The sequence below is a fragment of the Pseudorasbora parva genome, chromosome 20, assembly GCF_024679245.1.
Source record: "Pseudorasbora parva isolate DD20220531a chromosome 20, ASM2467924v1, whole genome shotgun sequence".
Taxonomy (NCBI): Eukaryota; Metazoa; Chordata; class Actinopteri; order Cypriniformes; family Gobionidae; genus Pseudorasbora; species Pseudorasbora parva.
In genome coordinates, this window is record NC_090191.1 from 43,213,024 (window position 1) to 43,222,017 (window position 8,994).

Consider the following 8,994-nt stretch of genomic DNA (forward strand, 5'->3'; position numbering starts at 1 on the left):
TTTTTTATGTCAACAGGTTCCACGTAATTGGGTTATGTTGAATTTAATTCACATTGATTATTTCGGTAAATGTAATTTTTTTAATGTAAAGTGAATTCAATGCCATTTAGTTAAATCAGGTTAACATTCTTAATTCTGTCCAAAACTATTACGTTTATTACTCTGAAATGAATATTAAAAAACTAAAGTAGTCCAGTTTAACTGATTCTTTTTATTTAGTGAAATGCTAACTGTTACAACATTTACAAAACCTTTTACATTACAAGATAGCATTGGCTAGATGGTTTCGTTACATCCATGGCCTGCTCAAAGTCGTCGTTTTTTATTATTAAAACGACTTTAATTAATATTAGCAGATCCTCAACACGAGCACACACTCTACTCTTCACCACAATAACGTCCAAAAACACACACATAACACACACTCTTAAATACCAACATAACGAAACATTAAACTTTAAAAAGTCTGCATTTTCTCATCTCGTTAGAAATGCATAAAGCAGCTCTTTATTTAAACATTTACTCTCCAAATTCAGCCCCTTTGCAAAGCATGATGGGAAGTGAAGTCCTGTTGGATTGGGTTACTTGACTGAATCATCTCAAAATAAAAACATCAAGTTACGTCAGAGAGTGACAGTTATAAGTCAGTATAACATGAAGCGGTTACATTTGAACCAGAAACCTCATATAATGGCGTTAAATCAAGACGAGTTACTTAAATAAAGTGAACAGCATCAGAAGATCATTTTTTTTGAGTGTAGATCAGTAAACCGACATAAGATATTTTTCCTTGTTTTCTTAAAAATAAAATCTAAATGAGGTTAATTTTTGCTTTAAACTGGCAAAATGTTCTGCCAATGGGGTGAGAAAAATAATCTTATTTCTGTTTGGGAAACAAGAAACACGATTTCAATCATAAATAAGATTTTTTTTTTTATATATATATATTTAGAAAAAAAGTTTCCTGGTTGCCTTAAAATTTTGAGTTCATTGAATTAAAAATTTTGAGTTAATACAATGACATTTTTTTGAGATTCGACAACCTTTATTAAAATATTATTAAAAGATGTTGTAAGCATATTGGGTAATTGTGTTTTATTTCTGATGACGCAGCCAAATTGTGCTATTTTCATGATTTATCACATTTCTTATGTGGTTCAGATACAATAATATTTTGAGTTTCTATTTATTAAACAAATTTCCTTCATTGTATCAACTCAAATTTTTAATTTCAATAAACTCAAAATTTTAAGGCAACCAGGTTACTTACTTTTTTAAGTTAAACCAACAAAAACTACGGTGGCCCAGTAGTGCAGCCATACTAAATTAAACCACAACACAAATAAATCGTCACAACAGAACGGAAACGCTCCCGAACACGAGGGGGCTCTCCGAGTGCATTAAAGTTACTTTTCCTTGCCATTGCTCTATAGATTGGCCAGTCTTACAAATATAAACACTATGATCAGTTTTATGTGTGTAACCATTCTATATCGACATGAAATATCAATTCAAAATCACCTACAGGCATTATAGCTGCTTATTTATACTCGTGAACGCTTTTACTCGCGATCACGGCGATCAAGGGAACGTCTGCCAATTCCACCATGGGGGTGAAACATAATATGAATGAATTACAATAACTTTTAAAATTTAAAAACAGTTAAAAATACACAGCTTTGTTGTATTCTAAAAATAACTGACTCAATAATGCACAACATTGGAATTTGAACATCAAAACAAAAAAGTCATTTTAATAATAAAAATAAAATGATATGTTTCACCCACATGGTGGAATTGGCAGACGTTCCCTTGGGCGTCAAGCGCCGTGATCGCGAGTAAAAGCGTTCACGAGTATAAATAAGCAGCTATAATGCCTGTAGGTGATTTTGAATTGATATTTCATGTCGCTATAGAATGGTTACACACATAAAACTGATCGTAGTGTGTAAATCTTTGTAAGACTGGCCAATCTACATAGACATAAAAGAAATGGACCGAGCGACCCCATTGACGTCAACGGCGAAATAATGAAGTCAACCTAGGGGCACTCACTTCCTGATGGCTGAGCGAACTGCGCCGGCTCAGACTGAGCTTGAGGACGTAGATGTGACGTGAGCCTCCTGTCTGACAGCTGTAGGTCTATTTCTCAACTGTGCGACAGAGTCGCGTTGGTTATGACGCAGCAGTTAGCCTATTTTTACAAAAACAGCTTCTGCGCGGCGATAGTGTAAGATACAAGGTAATGGAGCCTTTTATTAATTGTCGTGTTTCTTTAGAAATAAACAATGGACAAATGGAGTCTTTAAACGTCTCAGATGTAAAGTTATTCACTGTCAAAGTGACTCAAAAATGAATGTAAGTCAATGGGATGCTAACAGCAGGTGATGGCTTGGTGAGCAATGGCCGCCGCTATGGGTGGAACGCTCGAGCGCTAGATTACCCGCTTGCCAATCTATAGAGCAATGGCAAGGTAAACTAACTTTAATGCACTCGAGAGCCCCCTCGTGTTCGGGAGCGTTTCCGTCGTGTTGTGGCGATTTATTTGTGTTTTGGTTTAATTTAGTACGGCTGCACTGCTGGGCCACCGTAATTATATGCATTAGAAATAAGGTTTGCATGCACCAAAAATTTGTGTCACGTTGCCCAAGTCGCTCTCTCTCCAAGACACTGAAACATTCAGGCATTAACGTTCAACTTTTCCATGGCAGAGGGGGGTCTTTGGCACTGGCTATGCTGGGAATTATTTCAAATTTTCTGACATTTATTTGTTTGCCTTTGATGAGAGTCACACGAGCAGTTAATGAAGGCTGAGATCAGCAGAACCGCTGGGATTTAGCCGTTTTTTCCCACTTTTCCAGCAGCAACTTTTACAGGCCACAAGAACTATTCACTCATCTTGGGATCATTTCAGGATAACATCCCACTAGATCTGTCCACATGAAGTCGACATAATGTAAAGTGACCCCCGTCAGATCCGACGAGTTTAACGCAGAACAATCAGACCACACACACACACACACACACACACACACACGACTCAAAGATACAATAAATCATATTTGCTACAGAAAATCACATTTCAGCTGGTGAACAAGATGATTCATCCAGCAAAATAAAAAGTGGGTGGGATATATTAGGCAGCAAGTGAACATTTAGTCCTCAGAGTTGATGTGTGTGAAGCAGGAGAAATGGGCAAGCGTAAGGATTTGAGCGAGTTTGGCCAGATTGTGACGGCTAGACGACTGGGTCAGAGCATCTCCAAAACTGCAGCTCTTGTGGGCTGTTCCCGGTCTGCAGTGGTCAGTATCTATCAAAAGTGCTCCAAGGAAGGACCAGTGGAGAACCGGCCACAGGGTCATGGGCGGCCAAGGCTCATTGATGACCATGGGGAGCGAAGGCTGGCCCGTGGGGTCCGATCAAACAGACGAGCTACTGGAGCTCAAACTGCTCCAGAAGTTAATGCTGGTTCTGATAGAAAGCTGTCAGAATACACAGAGCAGCTCAGTTTGAGGCGTATGGGGCGGCATAGGGTGACCTCTGACCCCTGACCCCGCCGAAAGCACCAACAGTGGCACGTGAGCATCAGAACTGGACCACGGAGCAATGGAAGAAGGTGGCCTGGTCTGAGGGATCACGTGTTCTTCTACATCACGTGGATGGCCGGGTGTGTGTGTGTGTGTGTGGCTTACCTGAGGAACACATGGCCCCAGGATGCACTATGGGAAGAAGGCGAGCCGGCGGAGGCAGTGTGATGCTTTGGCCAATGTTCTGCTGGGAAACCTTGGGTCCTTTTAAGAAGTGGTTGTTTTTTTAACAATAATTTCATAAAATCAGCAAAAAAGCCTATTACTAATAATTCAGTGACTTTTTTTTTTTTACTAGAGTACCAATGCAGCACTTTAAAAAGTACACAAAAATGCCTTTTAGGTGCCATTTGTATCTGGACATTTTGATAAATGGCTACATCTATTTACTTGACCAGCATATTTTTTTCAAATGTTATACATCGTTCTATCATGACTACACACACACACACACACACACACGCAAAGTTAGATTTTCAACACTTTATGATGGCCAAAACTAAAGGCCAGAAATGACCCAATTCCGAGAATAAGTCAGAATTGTGTTATAAAACGTTTTTTATTCTTCTGAGCATTTTCCGATGACAGAAACAGAACCCAGTGCACAAATGTGTTCTTGTGAATGACTAAATGCAATATAACTCCGTGAAGGAGCTGATTTCAAAGCCTAATAATCACCTGTTGTGACAGGCGGGTCAGAGGCGATACGGACGGTATTTCAGAGCTGGCAGGACTTCTGTGGAGCGAGGAAAAGCCGGATAAATAATCACACTCCACCTGTAAAACTCTATCAGTGTGTGGGAACAAGATGGAGAGAGACTGAAGCCGTAATGGTGGAAAGTCTGAGTGTTTCTTTGAAGTTCTGCGGGGATGAAAGCATATCGTCAAACACACTTAAACTCAATGGACGTGCTTTTCTTGCAACACACGATGTGTGTTATTCAAAGGGGTGTCTGCATGCGATGTGACTTGTGTAACTTTAGTTAGTGTGTAATGTCGCTGCTTGAGCATAAACAGTCTCTGCAAAGTTACAGCGCTGAAAGTTCACTGCAAACGGAGATATTGTCTTTTAAAGTTACGGCAGTTTATTGCCTACAAAAATGGCCGGTTTGGACTACAACGAGCTTCTTCCTGGGTTGGTGACATCATAAACCCTCGCTAGTCTCCGCAGATGTGACTTCTGCCCGTAATGGGAAGGGGCGTGGCCTTAACCTGTTCTTCAGCCAATCAAAATACAGGACACTACATTTGGCCATCTGACCAATCGAAGACCATTGTGTTTATCAGAGGGAGGGGCTTCAGAGAAGCAGGAAGCAGACGAGCCGTTCAAAGCACAGACAGCGGTGTGGAATAAAGGGAGGATAGAAGAAAAATACAGCGTTTAAAAAAAAGAAGTAATAGGACATGTTATACTGCGGCCCATAAACACAACCAAACCTTGAACACGGAACCACCGCTTTAATGGACCTAATTACTGCATGAACCAAAGGCTGATTTTCACAGTAATTTCATCAGCCGCGCTGGCTGCGGTTGGTTCTCGTGAAAGAAGAAATCGTGACTCGAGACGGTATACCGGAGCTTTCGTCCGAGAAATCAATCGGGCCGCAAGTGTGGGAAACATCTGTACAATTCAGAAAAAAATTGCAATTTAAGATGGGCGTCTGCTGCCGAGCCATGAAAATTACCCAGGATTATTGGTTCAGAGGATTTCCTGCCGAGCCAGCGGCTCTATACCTGCGCGCCGTGTGTGTGTGTGTGTGTGTGAGAGCCGATTGCTTTTCAACACGGCTCCACGGATTGTGATGAAAAAGCTTTCCGTTTAAACAAACACTAACGGGCCGGCCGCCGACAGAGAGGAGAAAAAACCGGGCCGTGGGTCTCTCAGGGCTGTGTTTTTAAATCCCACCCTCCAATCTTTTAATAACAAAGAGGGCCGAGTGTGATTTTCAGAGCAGTATGCTCTATAAAGAAGGGATAGTTTACCCAAAAATTAACATTACCCCATGATTTACTCCCCCTGAAGTCATCCGAGGTGTGTATGACTTTCTTATTTCAGACGGACACAATCAGAGTTATATTAAAAAAATGTCCTGACTCATACAAGCTTTATAATAAGTATCCATCCATTATAAAAGTGCATCTATCATCATAAAAGGACATTTATTAATAAACTCTTATTGTATTCGTCGAAAGGAAGAATGACATACACACCTACTAGCCCGTCAAACGAACCCCCCTCACCACCAAAGGTCCAGAATTTAAAGGTAGGGTAGGTAGGACTGATCTAAAACACTTTTGTCCAAATTTGTTTAAACTTTCTTTATATGTCAATACATAATTAAAATGTAAGTACTCTGAAAAGGAGAGTATAAAAACCGAGTGACTCTAGACTTTTTAATCTGCAATAAACACCGCTCATTATTTTAGTTCAGGACGAAACAAGTGATTGGCTGGGGCGACTGTCACTCTCTCTCGCTACCATGGCGACCACCGCTTTCGCTACAGGATCCGCCCACATGAGCGCGCCCCTCGGAAGAGCAAAAGCATCAAAATGCACGGTGCCGGGTTCTTTTTTTCAAACAATGCAAAACAGGAAGACAGGACGAGAAAAGGCAATGCACTGAAAGTCTTTGGATAGACAAAGAAATCAAACGCGAGTAAATATCTGCGCTGGCTTTCACACGATGGCGAGAACTGAGGGACCTGAAAAACGACCCATTGCTGCTGTATTTCTGCTGGACAGGTCATCTTTCATTCTGATTATACATTCCTTTGGTTTATGTTTTCATGAAGAGTGTATCACTAGCACATGAAGCTGCCTAATATAGCTAACATCACATTACTGAGCATAAAGTTACAATATTATACACTTAGCCATTAGTAGAGATGATAAATACTCAATATGCTTAGCTCAAGTTGATCGCTGTCGTGTTGAATTGCGCAAAATTTAACTTTAGATAACAGAATGCATGTGTAAAAGCTAGTACACCGCATCCAGGAACTGTTTTAGAGCTAAGTTAGCTTTAGCTGCTAATCAACAATGCTTTCATCATGGAAACTCTTACATGCTAAACACAGTATATGTTATCTTACACGAAATTCATCTTCATTACAGTATAACTGATGTTATTGGGGGGAAAAATGTATCAATGTTATCCGCTTTGAGCTTTGCCTTATAAATATAACTAGCTCGTTACCGAATTAAACACAAATATATTTTAAACTTTACCAGTATCGGTATTCTAGCTGGATAGTGAGGACTAAAGACATCTTATCTGTTTATATTCATACTGATGAAGTTAGATGTTTTATCACATGTGATTCTGACGTGATGTCACTACATGCACTCCGCTTGTCTCGGGTCAATAATGCGTCATGTATTTTGTGGGCGTGGCTTTGGAAAGAGCCCAGAAGGGAGAAGGTGGAGTGAGTGGAAATAATGAGCTGTCTTTAAAACAGTCCTGAGAGGTCTACACACACTCAATTTTTATACTTTCTTTTTCAGAGTACTTACATTTTAATTATGTATTGATATATAAAGAATGTTTAAACAAATTTGGAAAAAAAAAGTTCTTACCTACCCTACCTTTAAGTCCTTTTTTGTAATAAACAAGTGTTGTTTTCAGTAGTGACGGCCAATAATTTGAACCCGGACCTCTATTTGTCCAATGTGTAGGCTATACATGTTGTGAAATAATATACAGCATAATATTAGCAGCAATGATATTGCACAGCACCAAAATCTCCTCATCTGAGCCTCCTGCGGTCCGTGACTGTGTCTGTCACCGCTCGTCAAAACACTTAAGACGACCAATCAAAACAAAGTAGGCGGGCTTAATGTTCACTGAAGGTGCTGAGCGCTAATTCCCGCGCGAAGCTTCAGTTAACGGTCATGTGCGACGACGAGATATGGAGCTAAACCAAACATTTCATATTTGGTAGCCGTTTTAGGATCGAAATGTTAAACTACCGATAAAAATAACCAGGCAAAGTAATAAACCTTTGTTTAATTTATAACGTGATTAAATAAAAATATTCTAAATATAAATGTACCCTTTGTTTTGTTGAGTCCTTTAAGGAATTGACAAATAATTTACTGCCCACTGACTTAGTTTTAAAGCTATTTATCTTTTTTTTTTTGGGCTTTCAAATGTCTTAAAATGCTCATATATGTAGATCAGAGAAATCAAAAATGTTCAAATGGGAGCATGCCCCCCGAACCCCCCTACCTAGGGTGTGTGTGTGTGTGTGTGTGTGTGTGTACGCACTAGGTATATAGGCAAAATAAGTTAGTAATCCTACAAATGCCCAGCTAACAGGGAACATTCTCTCAAAGTTATCAAAATACATTCTTGGAGTAACGTTTTTAGAACGTTGTGCCAACGTTATTTGCTATTGAGTGACGTTCTAAAAACGTTAGCTATAAAAACGTTATTCTTGCATTGTTAGTGGAACGTTTTAAAAACGTTACTACATTAAAAAAGTATTAGTCATTATAAATTAGTCATACAGCTTTTTTTCTCAAACTTCAGATACATCATTTGTATATCCAGAGACAACTTAACGACACTTAAATGCTATTTTCGTGTATATATTTATTTTTTTCACAATCAGAAGAAAAATCTAGTAAACATTATGTATTAAATATAAATGTAATATAAATATAAAAGTCAAATATAAAAGTGGTTTTAGCTTTTTTAAAGAAAGAATAAGATGTCAATAAACAAAAGCAAGTACATTAAAGGAGAAAACAGGAATATTTTATTTGATCATACTCCACACCCTTAATATACCCGCGTTAATACAACGCTCCACAAACTGGACATTTCAACGTTCCTAGAACATTCAAAAACGTTTTAATAACTTAATGGGAACGTTAGGGAAACGTTCTTATAACCTAAAATTGTTAGCTGGGTGGGTGTACATTTTGTGACTTCTTCAAAAAGTCATGTTTCACAACACAACATAAAACAATCACGTTTACGTATAGTTCACGAGAATTTGTGATTTGAACTTGGTGGGGAACTTAAAACTTAAAGTTTTAAGTTTTTCAGGGACTTAAAAAGGTGGTCCATGATTGAAGAACCCCCCATCACTAGCCTGGCTACGGGCCTGACCTAGGATGGCTTGAGGGTCAGTAAACTAACCTTACCGGTCGCGTCCGTTAGTTGGTGAACAGTGGCCTCTAGTGGAAAGAAATAAACACAACAGGTTTATTATTATTATTAATTACTTTATTATCTAGCGCAGGGAACATTATCGTCAAGGGAACGCCATCCCAAAATTGAAACGGCATTTATATTGTTAATTTATTCTATAAAGACTCAATTAATACATTACAAATACACTTCTTTACGAAACATGTTATTTTCTTGTTCATTCGTTATTTCGTCCTTATTCGTGCGCG